Below are 13646 nucleotides of genomic sequence, written 5' to 3'. Positions count from 1 at the left end.
GCCCTGCTTTCCCAGAAAGTTGAATAGCTTGTTAGTAGCTTTCTTCACAACTCTTTTCTCCTGTCCTGACAATAGAAAACGATCCACATATTTGTTAACATTAATACCTCCTTGGGAGGTTGTAATTGCTCCAAAATCTTTTTTTTTTTTAGAACTTACCCAAATAGATAGGTGGCCCTGTAAACCCCTGAGGTAAAATTGTCCACCTATATTGTTGCTTCCGCCCCCATTTCAGGGTCTTTCCAGTCAGAGGTGAATATACATGTTTGTTTGCTCTCAGGGCCAGAGAGCACTCCATTAATAACACTGTTATTCCAGTCTAACAATTTACTATTTGAATGCCCAATTTAATCATCAAATCCCTTCCCAACAAATTAGTCCTTGCCTTGGGTACATACAATAATTACCCAGTGATCATTTTATCCCCTAGTCTCAGCTTGGTATCCCCCCCAAAGTGGCACTGTTATCCCAGCCCCATCACTTTTTAGGATTTCATTAGTTAATTTAATCCCTGATACTTTACAAGTCAGTAATGACCTAGCTGTTCCCCAGTGTATTGGGTTTGATGGCAAGGTCCGGGGGCTGTGAGTAGGGGGGTGGGAAACTGCAGTGGCAGCCCCTGTGAGAAAAAAAACCCGGAAGCCTCCCCGTGGCAGATAAGGGACAATTTCATCTGGCCCTAAGGGGCCCACTGCTGCCCAGAGCCAAGCCATGAGCAACACAGTCCGTGCCTCTGTGAGAGCACATCCACGAAAACAAACAAACAAAGAAACAAACAAAAACCTGCTGCTCAACAGCAGTTCGGAGAGCGAGAAACCCCCCCGCAGACACCAAAGTCAGTGCAGAAGGAGGGGGAGGAGGCGCTCCAGGCGCTGGAGCCGAAGCCCCCCTGCGGCCGCTGGAGAGGCCGCTGGTGGAGCAGGCTGTTCCCCCCTCCCCGATGCTTGGGAAACTGACCAAACACCACAGCAAATATGCAAATATACCAAAACTTCTAGACTGTTACTTAGATAATGCCTACATCACCTTTCCCTGCTCATTCAACTTCAAACAGCTCTGTTAAATACTACGTGCCACACCTTTAACACCTTCAGCAACTCTTTTAACACTTCCTTCATCTTTCTCCAGCCTGTACTTTTCTAATACCAGCACCAAAGGCTCAGTCAGGGTCCAACTTAATTCCATACCTTTTCCCTCCAAGATACTGAAACAACATATCAATATAGCATATTTCATCCCATTTTCCTTCTTTCCTCCTCCTTCCACTCCAGATATTCCTATTCGAAGTGGCCAGCCTGGCCACACTTAAAACATCTTATCAAAGCCTGTCTCTGCTAGGACTCGGGCCACAACACAGGCAGCCTTCTTTGCCTGCCATTCCTTCATCTCTCTTCCTCTCCTTTCCATCCTGGCCCTGACTCCCCCTGAAGATTCTCTTCATCTTTCTCCAACCCTCTGCCTCACTACCCGCTGCACTGTCAATACCATTAGTTTCGATCTCTTTTTTTTTTTTTTTTTTTTTTTCCTTCTTATCTCCCCTCCAGACACACCCCTCCAGGGCCTCCCGCAGGAGGGTCCCCCAGTGACTGTTCACTACATTCCTCCACCTTCTGAAGCATTTTCTGCGTATTTTGCCAGGCTTTAATCACACAATGAACTTTCAAGAGCCCTTGGGATACTGGGTCATCAGGTCTCATCCCCAAGTACTTTCTCATTCTGACCCCAAGTCTCTCATATGATTTCTGTGTTGCACACTATTATTATTCCAGCCAGGATTGGCAAGTGGGTATTTCTGCCCTGCCGGTATTACCCCTGGTCCTGGAGGATGAGCTCTTTCCCATTCTTGTATAGCAGCTCTCCTCCTGATCATTCCCATTTCTTTCCCTGTAAACAACATACTTATAGACATAATTCCCTTCCCCAAGAGTATAAGTCAGGTTGTAGGAATTGGTCTAATTGTTCAACTAGGCTGTTGGGGTCCTTGAATAAAGACTTCCTCTCCTTCTTAAAAAGTCCTAACCTCTCTGCTGGTAAGGAGGAGGGGGTAGTTCACCTAAGAGGATACACAGTTAGTGTTAGTACTGTTAGTATCAGGGAAGGCAAAATTCTCAACATATCTTCTACCTTGTTCTAATTCTTGCCAGAGCCTAGAGTACGATCCTTCTTTAGGGACAGTGTTAATTACAGTCCCTGTCTCCCTTCCTGGAGTGACTGCTGCTGCCACCAGTTCAATATTAAGATTATAGGGAGCATAACTTGGCTCCTTCTCTGAAAAAGGAATCTTATTGTTTACACATAAATTTAAAGCCTGAATTTTCATCAGACCCGTATTTTGGCCAAAATACTGCTGTTTCCTTAATTGGTTCTTTTGTCCAGACTGATACACAATATTTAACCTTTTTTTTTTTTTTTTTTAATTACTTTTCTTTTACAATCCCTCTAATTTTGGGATTATGTTTCCAATTTCTTATCATTCTTCAGGAAGAACTATTGGTAGGCACTCCCCCAGGGATATCTCCCTGTCCCCTGAAACTCATATTTTTCCATTTTTCCTAACCCTCGCCAGTATGTGCTACAGAATTTTCCCTTCTGCAGTGTACCACACACCAACGTACTGAAAAATGGGGGTGTACCGCAAAGCACTTCCCCGTGCAAGCGTTACCGCACACCTATGAGTTTACCAGATTCCCTGGAACTCGTACTTCCCATCTTTCCTAACCCTCGCCAGTATGTGCTACAGAATTTTCCCTTCTGCAGTGTACCACACACCAACGTACTGAAAGATGGGGGTGTACCGCCAAGCACTTCCCCGTGCCAGCGTTACCGCACACCTGAGTTTACCAGATTCCCTGGTGTACTTCCAAGCACTTCCCCGTGCAAGGATTACCGTACACCAGATTCCCCTGGTGTAGTGCCAGCACTTTACTGTGCAAGGGCTTACCATACACCAGATCACCCGACCCCCAAGGCAATACTTAATATTTCTTACCTTGGTCTGTGCACAGAGTTACTGGATCGATTCTTAAAAACCCAGAGTGCCTACCTTCTTCCTTTCCCCACTACTTCACGGATCCTGCCTCTTTAACCAGTCTCGGGCCCTCTGTCAGCTTTCCGCAGAACCGCCACCGTGGATGCACAGGACCGCTGAAATCAGCGGGGCATGCCTTCCTGCTGCTGCGGCGGTGGGGCTCCCCAGTAGGTGACTGGATCCCGGACGAGCCCCCAAATTGTGAGAAACACTCCGTAGCCAATAACTTAGGCTCAGGCGAGGATCTCAGTGAAGTAGTAATTTATTCGCGATTGCAATGGCGGGCGCCCCACAAGCAGGAGAGAGCGCATCTACTAGTTCCAAAACACAGTTTATATACCTTTTGATGGCAGGACTCTCCCCTGTTTCCCCACTGAGTGGGTAATCCAGATTCACAATCTATCTGATGCTTCACAAACAATGCATGGCCTTCAGTCGCCGGCCTGTTAAATTTCAAATTTCTTTTGACATTTTTACTGCTTGAAGTGGTAATGTTTCTTCACTTATCTGACTTGACTTGACACCATGATTTTCACCTAATTTTCCTAAGGAGTCTGATTGTCTGCATTTTACAAGGTCGCCTGCTAAACTTTCTTATCACTGTAAGCATATCTCAGTACCACATTCCCTCCTTCTAAACAATGTAACTCTGCAAAAACAACATTTCTATTCCCACACCCAGCATGTTTTTTACGTGCACTACAGGAACTTTATCCCCTTTTACAGTATATAACAGTTTTGATTGGGCAGATCAAGCTCGATTGTCAGATCCCCTAGCGTCGACTAACCAGGTGGTCTTTGCCAAATGTGTGTCCCAATTTTTGAATGTCCTAGCACCCATTGCCTTCAGTGTAGCCTTTAACAATCCATTGCATTGCTCGACTTTCCCGGAGGCTGGTGCATAATAGGGGATGTGATACACCCACTCAATACCATGCTCTTTGGCCCAATTGTCCATAAGGTTGTTTCGGAAATGAATCTCATTGTCTGACTCAATTCTTTCTGGGGTGCCACGTCGCCATAGGACTTGCTTTTCAAGGCCCAGGATAGTATTCAGGGCAGTGGCATGGGGCACAGGATATGTTTCCAGCCATCCGGTGGTTGCTTCCACCATTGTAAGTACGTGGCGCTTGCCATTGCGAGTTTGAGGGAGTGTGATGTAATCAATCTGCCAGGCCTCCCCATATTTACATTTCAGCCATCGTGCTCCATACCAAAGAGGCTTTAACGTCTTGGCTTGCTCGATTGCAGCACATTTCACAATCATGATTAACCTGTGCAATAGTGTGCATGGTAAGGTCCACCCCTCGATCACGAGCCCATCTGTATGTTGCATTTCTGCCTTGATGGCCTGAGGTGTCATGGGCCCATCGGGCTATAAATAATTCACCTTTATGTTGGCAGTCCAGGTCCACCTGAGCTACTTCAATCTTAGCAGCCTGATCCACCTGCTGGTTGTTTTGATGTTCTTCAGTGGCTCGACTCTCAGGTATGCAAGCATCTACATGGTGTACCTTTACAACCAGGTTCTCTACCCGGGCAGCAATATCTTGCCACAATGCAGCAGCCCAGATGGGTTTGCCCCTGCTCTGCCAGTTGTTTTGCTTCCATTGCTGTAACCACCCCCACAGGGCATTTGCTACCATCCATGAATCAGTGTAGAGATAGAGAACTGGCCAGTTTTCTCATTCAGCAATATCTAAAGCCAGCTGAATGGCTTTCACTTCTGTAAATTGGCTTGATTCACCTTTCTCAGCAGCTTCTGCAACTCGTCGTGTAGGACTCTACAGCAGCCTTCCACCTCCGATGTTTTCCCACAGTACAACATCATTGAACAGGGCATATTGTTTCTCATTTTCTGGTGGCTTTTTATACAGTGGGGCTTCTTCAGCACGGGTCACCTCCTTCTCTGGTGATATCCCAAAATATTTGCCTTCTGGCAAGTTTACAATCACTTCCAAGATTCCAGATACAACTTGGAGCAACTTCAGTTAAGTCCAAAGTTGGTGGCTTTGAGTCAGGTGGCCACTATGTATCTTTGTCTAAATTTGCATATGACTAATTGCATTTCTTTTCTATCTACGTTAATTTGTTAACTTCTACTTATATATGAAGCTTAGTTTTGCCTGAAGCAAAGTGTGTGTTGTTTGTCGCCAACTATTACATATGCAATTTCTATGGCAACTAAAGGGAGACAGTTTCTTCTGTTTCCTTTCCAGTGATAAAGACTAGTTTCAATAAACTCTGCCTAATCTCTTCATTTGGGGGGAAGGGTGCAGGATAACTAAATTGTCAGATCATGGGGATCTTCTATTAACAGAGCAATTGGATGTTTTACTGAATGTAACCTTATGTATGCGTTCCTGTTAGGCAAGGAAGAAGAGCTACTAAAATAAAATTAATTACAAAGGCTAATGCCAGAACTGGATGCTACAGAGGGAGACCTGCCCTCTTTCCCTTTCACAATATACAGTCTATCTGCTTTCAAATAAGTACACCAAAAAGAACAGATGTTAAGAAAACTAGCTTTCTTTAAATGAATTAGATCATTAGCCCCAAGTCTCTAGGCACTGTCACACACAAGACAATAGACAGCAACCCCATCTCACATTTTGAGAATATTCTTTTTTTCCCCCCTTCTTATTTACTTTCTGTCATTTGATTATAAGCTTATATGCTTATATAAGCATGTGTTTATATATGCAGAGCTTCCCCAGAGCAACAAGAAATGATGCATTGAAATTTGAGCTCAGTGAGCTCAAGGCAAGGAGGATAGGTGCAGGCAGGACAAGGAGGAGGAGGAGTGCAGGAGGGGTGCAGGCAGGGGCTGTGTGGGAAAGGCTGGCTACCCACCCACTCAGACTGCCTTGACACTGCTCTTGTTTTTTTCAGGAATGCAGTTTACGTGGAAGGGAAAGCTATTCTGGTTTTCAGACTAATTACCAGTTTCTCAATGACAACACAGCTGATAATTAATCTTACTGCAGTTCTCACAGAAAGACATGCTGATAAAGAGTTGCCAATTACTGTGAGAAAAAAAAAAAAGTCAAGAGTAGCGTTGTGTTTTTCTTGCATCAAATCCCAGTCAGATGAATACCATTACTAAATACACAAAGTATGAAAGCCAATGGGCTGTGAGGCTGCACTGTTGAGGGATTTTTGAAACAGCAAAGATCCCATGATTTGCTGCAGCTGAGCAAACCAAGCTGCCAGGACGACTATGAGAAGTTCCCATGACCATGTTCCCACATCGCCTGAGTGAGGAACTTAAAAAATATGTTGCCAGCAGCTGGCTTCAAGGACAAGTTCTACGTGACTGCTAATCACAAGGGGGTTGTTTTCTTGCAGTTGTTTGTCTGAGTGCTTTTGACCAATAATCTTGTGTGAGACACTATCTGCCCCTGTTAAGTTTGCTATAAAAGTCAGGCTATTTGGGTAATAAAGGGAGAGCATGATCTGACCATACTGGTGTCTGTCGTGTTTTCAGCCGTTTTTCCTGCAACAAAAAACAGGCTGAGACCCGGCGAGACCTGCGAGACGCCGAGAGACCTGCGAGATTCTGAGAGACGCTGAGAGACCTGAGAGAAGCTGAGAGACCTGAGACACAGAGAGACGCAGAGAGACTACGAACAGAGATGCGGTAATGCGCGGGACGCTGAGAGACTCGGAGCACAGACCCGGACAGACGCAGTGAGACGCGGAGTGTTGTCGTGGTGACGCGGAGAAGTGAAGTATCGCAGTGAGACGCAGAGTGGAGTCGCGGTGAGACGCGGAATGGAGTTGCGGTGAGATGCGGGACATCCGGGATCGAGTTGCTACGGGAGATAGGAGGCGTCAGTGGAAACGGCAGACGACCGCCACCGTGTGGTGATCTGGCACATAGCAGAGGGGTGGACATCACGACCCTGCGGCTCGTCCGACGTAACCACAGAGGAGGAAGCAGTTATTCAGCTTCTCTAGTATTCTCTCTAAGACAGGTGTATCTTGCAATGTAAAAAAGATCAAATCCTTGATGCACTGGGCTCAGAAGGAGGGTTTTCTGAAGGAAATCCCTCTAATGTTTAGCACAGATGAGTGGCGGCATGTAGGAGATCGCTTATGGGATACAGCCATCTCAAGTGGAAAGCTGGATAAAGATGTAAGTGGGATGTGGCACACAGTGATTAATGTGCTGTGCGGTATGAAAACTGAACAGCAGCACTCTCTGGCGGCGGCGCAAGCCTTGTCAGTACCGTCTGGGACTGACAGAATGCCGAGTACGAAATCTGAGACCTCAGGAATGCAGCTGGCACGATTCTTTTCGCCGGTTCCTGCACCCACCCCGGTTCCAGGTATGACCTCTCCAATAAAGGAATCAGCGGCAGCAATAACAAAGGGACTATCGGAGCAGAGTGCTGATGGGGAGTGGGGGCTGCCCTCCCCACCCCCCGCGCTGGAAAATCTTGATGAAGCTGTGCTGCCAGCATCTGTGCCGCTGCCAGGCAGCAATAAATCCACTCGGAATGCTTCGGCAATGAGAGGTGCAGCAGCAGCTTGCAAAGATTGACCTTCAGTGGAGGAGCTGTTCCAAGAACTGTTAGAGAAATTGGAGAACTTAAAAATTACGGATTTGGAGGAGCTTCCTCTCTTGTCTGCCTCACTGGAGCTGACTCCCTCATTATCCGTCGCTACAACACCATCGGCACCAAGGAGGGATAGGTGCTCCGACGTCATACGTGATGCCATCATAGAGGGGCATAGGCATGCTACATCCTTGGCCTGCCCTATTATTATCAACCCTGTGCAAGGCACCGGGTTGTGGCAGTCGCATGATTGGAAGCTTTTACAACAAGCTTGAAAAATGTTTTTGGACTATGGATTACAACCCCAGGCAGCTCGACAGATAATTCAATGGATTTTTCAGGCAAAACCAATGTGTCCACTTGACTGTCGAAACTTGGCGCGCTTATTGTTAACTCCTTCCCATTGTTATTGTTTGAAAGGGAATGGTTGCAGTTAGCACAGGGGGAAGCGGGTCAACTGCGTCAACCGAGGGACCCTCTGTATGGGATTACTGCAGAGATGTTAAAGGGAACAGGTCCTTATCTCAATACCCAGATTCAGTTGCAGTTCCTGTGATTATTCACCAAACAGCTGCACAGCTCTCACTGAGGGCTCTTCTTAGTCTCCTAGGGGAAAAGAAAGCACCTCCATTCGCATCAGTACAACAGGCCCCTGGGGAACCATATGCTAAATTTATTGATCGGTTGTGGGCAGCAAATCTTGATCATCCTGATCTAACTGCGGAGTCTAAAAGCGGTGTGTTTAAAATGCTTGCATTTGACAATGCAAACCCCAAAACTCAAAACATCTTAGTTACACTGCCGAGAACCGCACCGGTAGAGGACATGTTGGAAAGGGTACAGAGAGCTGATCAGTCCAGGCAACCAGATGTGGTGGCACAGGCTGTAAAGGACTGTCAGAGATTTGCTTTTACGGTACCATCCATTAACAAACAGGCCCCGGCAAAGCGCTATGAATGGCTAGTGCTTCCGCAGGGGATGAAGAATTCCCCTACATTATGTCAATTATATGTGGCCTGGGAATTACAACCGATTCAGACAGCGTGGTGTGATGTAGTTATTTACCATTATATGGATAACATTCGGCTTGGTAGGCCAGAAGGCTTCCAGGATTCAGATTTAAAGATTATTTGGGATACATTGGAAGCAAAAGGGTTGAAGATAGCCCCAGAGAAGGTTCAACGGAAACAGCCATGGCTATACTTGGGATGGAAAATATCAGACTCTACTATTCGTCCACAGAAAGTTGATATAACTAGGGTGTTACATAATTTGACAGATGTACAAATGTTCCTGGATAATATTCAGTGGGGTTGCCACATTGTACAGATTACTAATGACGACTTAGCTATATTACTACTACCTTTATTGCGGGGCAGGAGTGCAGAGCCGCAGATTACACTAACAAATGACCACGGGCAGGCTCTTTCACAAATAGCTTCTAAGGTTGCAGCTGGCGCTGTTTGCAGACGTATAGCACAAGTTGCACTCTCCTTCCTAATTAGCAATCATGTGTCTCATCCATTTGCGGTCCTTGGTCAGTGGCAAAAAGAAAATGGGGAGAGTAAGGGGCGACAAAGACAGAAACGGTATCAGGAGGATGCCTCTGACGCTAACAGCACTGGGAATAGGAATAGCATAAGTGAAACAGGTGATGGCAAGGGCAGCATTTTTGAGTTCTGGAATGGATTTTCCTACCAATTCAGCCAAAAACGAGTGTTCAAACATGGGCAGAAGCTATCGCAGAGTTAGTACGTGAGGGTTGCTCTCAGAGAATTGAGATCAGTGGGCAGGAATCAGGAGATATTAGTCTGCCGATGACTCAGGATCATTTGGAATGGGGTTTACAGCAATCCATAACACCACAAGAAGCTGTGTTAGATTACCCGGGATTGGTACATTCCTGAACTCCAAAAGGGCCTCTCTGGCAAGTTATAAGATCATATAAATGGCAGGTAGTACCACGGCTTTTGTCCCGACCAGTGGTGGGTCGCACTGTATACACTGATGCAGGTGCAGCAAGTAGGAAGGCTGTGTGTGTGTGGTACGAGAATGGAAGTTGGGAGAAATACATAATTCTGGAGGAGACGGGATTCATTGCAAACACTGGCATTGTCTGCAGTTGTTTGGGCTTGTCAGTGCTGGATGCATGAGCTGATTAATACAGGCTCTCTCTGTTGTCAATGTGGTAAAACGGATAGAGGATGCCTTGATATGGAACACTAAGAGGGACAGATTATTTCTGCAGCTGCGAGATGCCATTCAGGGGAGAACTACACCTTACTGTGTTATCCATATACGTAGTCATCAGTTCTCAGTTGGGTTAGCAGAAGGTAATTATACCTTCACTGAGTAGTATGAGAAAGATTCAATATGATATCAATTCTTTCAATCAATGGCTCACTGATTTGTTTGAAACGATGCATAGATGGTTACTGGGATCAATCAAAGAGGGATTAAGGATTCTGTTTGTTGTGGTGTTAATCATCATTGCATGTTGTATTGTAATAAATGTGGTTAAAGGGTTACTTGCAAAACTGTTACATCGGGCTTGGTTTGCTCAAAAAGAAAAAGGGGGAATTGTTGAGGGATTTTTGAAACAGCAAAGATCCCATGACTTGCTGCAGCTGAGCAAACCAAGCTACCAGGACGATTATGAGAAGTTCCCATGACAGTGTTCCCACATCGCCCAATTGAGTAATTTAAAAAATATTGTTGCCAGCAGCTGGCTTCAAGGACAAGTTCTATGTGACTGCTAATCACAAGGGGGTGGTTTTCTTGTAGTTGTTTGTCTGAGTGCCTTTGACCAATAATCTTGTGTGAGACACTATCTGCCCCTGTTAAGTTCACTATAAAAGTCAGGCAATTCGAGCAATAAAGGAGAGAGCATGATCTGACCATACTAGTGTCTGTCGTGTTTTCGGCCATTCTTCCTGCAACAGGCCTCTGGCTTCTCAAGGAGAATACTTTAGGAAACCATGTCAAAGGCTTTTCTGTATTCTATGTAGACTACCTCAACAGCCTTTCCATCATTCAACAGGCAGGTCACCCAGTCATAGAAGGAGATGAGGTTGGTCAGGCTGGACTGGCCATTCATGAACCCATGCTGGCTGGGCCTGATCTCCAGGTTGTCTTGCACATGCTGTGTGATGCTGATTTGTTCCATAACCTTTCCTGGCACCAAGGTCAGGCTGGCAGGCCTGTAGTTCCTCAGGTCCTCATTATTACCCTTCTTATAGATAGGCATCACATTAGCAAGTATCCAGTCATAGAATCATAGAATCATAGAATATCCTGAGTTGGAAGGGACCCTTAAGGATCATCAAGTCCAACTCTTGACACCGCACAGGTCTACCCAAAAGTTCAGACCATGTGCTTAAGTTCACAGTACAATCTCTTCTTAAATTCAGACAGGCTCGGTGCAGTGACCACTTCCCTGGGGAGCCTGTTCCAGTGTGCAACCACCCTCTCTGTGAAGAACCCCCTCCTGACGTCCAGCCTAAATTTCCCCTGCCTCAGCTTAACCCCGTTCCCGCGGGTCCTGTCACTAGTGTTAATGGAGAAAAGGTCTCCTGCCTCTTGACACCCCCTTACGAGGAAGTTGTAGACTGTGATGAGGTCTCCCCTCAGCCTCCTCTTCTCCAGGCTGAACAGGCCCAGTGACCTCAGCCGTTCCTCGTACGTCTTCCCCTCCAGGCCTTTCACCATCTTCGTAGCCCTCCTCTGGACACTCTCCAACAGTTTCATGTCCTTTTTATACTGTGGTGCCCAGAACTGCATACACTAGGTGAGGCTGCACCAGCGCAGAGTAGAGCGGGACCATCACCTCCCTTGACCTACTAGCGATGCCGTGCTTGATGCACCCCAGGACACGATTGGCCCTCCTGGCTGCCAGGGCACACTGCTGGCTCATATTCAACTTTCTGTCTACCACGACCCCCAGATCCCTCTCTTCTAGGCTGCTCTCCAGCGTCTCATCGCCCAGTCTGTACATGCAGCCAGGGTTTCCCCGTCCCAGGTGCAGGACCCGGCACTTGCTCTTATTGAACTTCATGCGGTTGGTGATCGCCCAGCTCTCCAACCTGTCCAGATCCCTCTGCAAGGCCTTTACGCCCTCATTTGAGTCCACAACTCCTCCAAGTTTGGTGTCATCAGCAAACTTGCTCAAAATAACCTCTATTCCTACATCCAGATCGTTTATAAAAATATTGAAAAGTACCGGCCCTAAAATGGAGCCTTGAGGGACCCCACTGGTGACCGCCCGCCAGCCTGACGCAGCCCCATTCACCATAACCCTCTGGGCCCTGCCCGTTAGCCAATTGCTCACCCATCGTATGATGTTTTTATTTAGCTGTATGGTGGACATTTTGTCCAGTAGGATCCTATGGGAAACCGTGTCAAAAGCCTTGCTGAAGTCCAAAAAAATCACATCAGCTGGTTTCCCTTGGTCCACCATACGGGTGATCTTATCATAAAAGGAAATCAGGTTAGTCAGGCAGGACCTACCCTTCACAAACCCATGACGCCTGGCCCTCCTTCCAGTAGCGAAACACTCTCTGTTTCCGCCTAATCTCCATTAGAACATTCCTGGTCAGCCATGCCGGCCTCCTGCCCCGCCTGCCTGACTTGCGATATTTAGGAATTGCCTGATCTTGTGCTTCTAGGAGGCATCGCTTAAAGAATGACCAGCACTGGTGGACATCGAGGCCTTCAAGAGCAGTTTCCCAGGGGACCTTGCTGACTAGTTCCCTGAGCAGCCTGAAGTCCGCTTTCCCCATATCTAGGGATGAGGTTTTGGTGGCACTTTTCCTTCTGTCACCGTAAATTTTGAACTCAACCACTTCATGGTCGCTATGACAGAGGCGGCCACCAATCACCACATCTCCCACCAGACCCTCTCTGTTTTCTAGCAACAGGTCTAGGAGGGCACCTTTCCTAGTTGGTTCCGTTAGCACCTGCACCAAGAAGTTATCATCTAGGTGCTTCATGAACCTCCTGGACTTGCTTGTGTCAGCCGTGTGGCACTCCCAGTTAACGTCCGGCAGGTTGAAGTCCCCCATAAGGACAAGGGGAGTTAATCTCGAGGCCTCTCTTAGTTCTGTAAAGAATAATTTATCGGCGCTATCGTCCTGGCCAGGCGGTCTGTAATAGACTCCCACAACGACATCCCCTTTATTCGTTCGTCCCTTGATCCTTACCCAGAGGCTCTCAACTTTGCCATCGCCGACCTGAAGTTGCACACAGTCCAGCCCCTGCTTCACATACATCGCCACCCCACCACCTCGCCTACCCTGCCTGTCCCTCCTGAAGAGCCTGTAACCATCTATCGCAACACCCCAGTCACAGGACTCATCCCACCAGGTTTCGCTTATGCCGATGATGTCGTAGTTGCGGGACTGGGCCAGGAATTGCTCACCCATCGTATGATGTTTTTAATTAGCTGTATGGTGGACATTTTGTCCAGTAGGATCCTGTGGAAAACCGTGTCAAAAGCCTTGCTGAAGTCCAAAAAAATCACATCAGCTGGTTTCCCTTGGTCCACCATACGGGTGATCTTATCATAAAAGGAAATCAGGTTAGTTGGGCAGGACCTACCCTTCACAAACCCATGCTGGCTGGGACCAATGACTGCTTTGTCCCCCAGGTGTGCCTCAATAAGTTCGAGAACCATCTTCTCCATGATTTTACCAGGCACTGACGTGAGACTGACAGGCCTGTAATTGCTAGGGTCTTCTTTCTGACCCTTCTTGAAAATCGGCACAACATTTGCCAGCTTCCAGTCTACTGGGACCTCTCCAAATTCCCAGGATCGTTGAAAAATAATTGAGAGAGGTTCCGCGATGACGTCCGCCAGCTCTTTCAGCACCCGGGGATGAATCCCATCTGGACCCATGGACTTGTAGGGATCCAGGTGGAGTAGCAAATCCCGCACACGTTCAGGGTCGGTTGGGAGTATGTCATCCCCACCGTCCCGGTCCTCCAGCTCAGGGCACCCTGGGTCCCGAAGCCCATCATCGGCATTGAAGACAGAGGCAAAGAAGGTGTTAAGCGTCTCT

Source organism: Aythya marila, assembly GCF_965140915.1.
Source record: "Aythya marila genome assembly, chromosome: W".
Taxonomy (NCBI): Eukaryota; Metazoa; Chordata; class Aves; order Anseriformes; family Anatidae; genus Aythya; species Aythya marila.
Note: the sequence above shows the minus strand (reverse complement) of the source record.